This window comes from Furipterus horrens, unplaced genomic scaffold (assembly GCF_987537825.1).
Source record: "Furipterus horrens unplaced genomic scaffold, mFurHor1.1.pri manual_scaffold_6, whole genome shotgun sequence".
NCBI classification, from domain to species: Eukaryota; Metazoa; Chordata; class Mammalia; order Chiroptera; family Furipteridae; genus Furipterus; species Furipterus horrens.
The window spans coordinates 139,133,583-139,136,586 of NW_028327176.1; the positions used below are offsets into that span (position 1 = coordinate 139,133,583).

Sequence of the window (3,004 nt, forward strand, 5' to 3'; positions counted from 1 at the left end):
AACGAGAAACTAGTATAAACAGTCTCACATGGTGATTCAGTAGGGTCCAGGTAATGCTGAAACTGCAACATAAAGACTTGAAAAACCCAAGGAATATTGAAAACTTTTAGAGGAAAAACTCTCATTGGACACAAGCTCAGAAAAAGTCATAACAGGATCATCCATACTGAAGAAACAGAGATCAAAAAGATTAGAAAGCGGATGTAAAATAAGTACATTTGAAATACTCAGAGATCAAGGGAGCATGAGAATTATCAAGAATAAAAATTATATGAGCAAACAAATCTCAAATGTATTTGAAAAAGAACCAAATTGAGATTCGTGAAATGAAAGTAGTCATTGAAATTAAATAAAAATTTTAATAGCTATGTTAAACAGCAAGCTTCTAAGAGGTCAAACCAGATGTGAATTGAAAATGCCACATTAAAGTGGTAAAAGAGATGACTGCTTGAATAGGTAGGGAGAGTAGAAAGAAGTGGAGAAATTTAATAAGTATTCAGAAAGTAAAATGAACAAGATTTGAAGAAGAATATTTAAGCCTCCAAAAGTATTTATTTCTGACTCAGAAGAGAGGCATTGTGGCTGAAGTTTGGTCTGAATGACATGGTAGCTTCTTTATAATGCCTTGCCCATGGTAAGCACTCAGTAGATGCTGTTGATTCCTTGTGTTGTTATCGTTATCATTAAAGTTGACCAGCAATAACTGAAAAGTAAAGAAAGAGGTGATGAACCTCCTAGTATGTTAGGGAACATGGAGCCTATCTTTTTGCTTTCCATTGTCAAAATATTTCACAGGACAGGTCGGCACTACAGAGGTGTTCTGTTTCAGTCACAATACAAAAACAAAAACAAAAAAAGACTGACTGAAATAGGAAACAACCCAGATAGCTCAGAAAATACACATCACTAGATGCAATAATGTACTAAATGATTAAGGAAGCAACCGAAATCAGTATTGGAGAAACAGGATTACCTAATCAACGATGCTGGCACAGCAGCCGTCACAAAGGGCAATGACACACTATTATTACCTCACGATGCTGACATAATTTTAAGAGCGCATGGAAAAACATTTGTAATAAAATTAAAGATACAGTTTAAAATATTCTTTTAAAAATATGCACGTGTGATTTTTGTGGAAAATGTGATTCTGTGGGAAAATGTTCATCAAAATAAGGAATAAGTTTTATGGGCATATGCAGTGCTCTATGATGTGCAACAAAATAAGCACACTCTTGCGTTGCTGATGGAAGAATAATATGTATAGGGAACTGTAACAGTGGGAAATTGTAAACCACCCCACCAGTCTATTGACATTGTTTCTGTAAATGCTGACTCTGACTAATAAATAACTTGTAGATAAACAGTATGTATGTATAAGAATACTAGGAACTGAATTTTATTCCAGAGGTAGTTTTTTGAGGTAACGCGTGACATACTGTGGTCTTTATTAGCTTCCACCATGACGTATAGTCATGTGGCTGAGGCCAAAAAAGTGCAGAAGGTGATGGTGCAGCCCATCAACCTCATCTTCAGATACTTGCAAAGTAGATATTGGATTCAGGTGTGGCTTTATGAGCACATGAACATACGGTGAGAAGGTGGTATCACTGGTTTTGATGGGTACGTGAACCTCATATTAGATGTTACAGAAGAGAGACATTCTAAAACAAACTCAAGAAAACAATTAGATTGGATCATGCTAATAGGAGATAATATTACACTGCTCTAAAGTGTCTCCAACTAGAAATGACTAATGAGGTGAGAAATTGTTGAGAAGCATTACAGTTTGTGTTTTTTAGGTGTTCTTTGTAGGGAGTATAGTTCTTAAACATTTATTCATATTACTTTGATTACCTTTATGTTATTACCAGATTACAATAAATGCTATCTGATCATTTTTGTTAAAAATTTTACATTGTTATTTTCTATCCAGGATAGTGACCTTTTACACAGTGGCACCATTAGGTGTAGGTATTTTAATCTTCTGAACGGTGGCTGCTGGCCTTGAGCACTTGCTTTTCACAGAGCCTGCTCTATAGATTCTTAAGGCAAAGAGTAGGAATTCTACCTGACAGGTAAGCTTCTGATATTCAGAGGGAGAGAATGGAAAGGTTCACAAAAGTAAAGACTATTACACTAATGTATGACTTCATCATCAATTCTAATTCTGGATGCTGGAACACTAGAGTTTCTAACCACAATAGGTTGGAGACATACATCTATAGTATAGAGTCATTGTGTGAGATCTGTTAATTTTTTGATCACTAAGACCAGAATGTGAGAAGCATTTGTGTTATAGTCAAATAAGTAGCAGAGGGAGACATGTCTCACCCCCTACCTCAGCAGTCTTGGGCGTGGTCCCATAATATTGCCAGGTGTTCCAACATCACAAGAAACACTATGTTAGCACAGGAAGAGGAAAGTCTTTGGAATTCTATGTGTCCCTTCTGCTATCTGGGGAGGAAAGCCTTTGAAACCGTATTTACATCCCAAGGCCCAAAATATGGGAAAGGGCCTATAGTGCCTAAAGGAAGAAGCCCATTAGCACCTTAAAGTAGCCATGCCCCAGTCCTGGAAAACTGGAACCACCTTTACCTGTCAAGCAGAATGTACCTTCCTTACCCACATCCTGCCAACTCTATAAGTCCTCATAACAAAGGACTCGCTCTCTTGGCCCTCATGCCCCTCAGGGCCCTCATGGCCCTCAAGGCGCTCTTGGTGCTCTTGACCTTCTGGCCGCAGGACCTCTGGCCACCCTAGGACGAGCTGCCACCCCAACCTTTGGCCACCCTTTCTTTTGCTCTCCCATTCACTAATAAACTTTGCATGCATGCTAATAGGCTCGCTGATCTGTAATTCTTTACTGTATCGGCAAGAAGGACCAGGGTTTCTCTGATAACATTTGGGTATGGGTGAAGAATGAAATGCCTTAAAAATACATTAAAAATGAGCTGCGTTAAGAGTCAACAGAAGCTAGAATTTGTGAGATTGGTAACCTGAA

At 38.1% G+C, this 3,004-nt stretch overlaps 1 pseudogene; it reads left to right on the forward strand.

Annotated features, from left to right (window-relative positions):
* Positions 1 to 1,477: 1,477 nt before the first annotated feature.
* LOC150007498 (small nuclear ribonucleoprotein E pseudogene) lies at positions 1,478 to 1,747 on the forward strand (annotated as a pseudogene).
* The last annotated feature ends 1,257 nt before the right edge of the window (positions 1,748 to 3,004 follow it).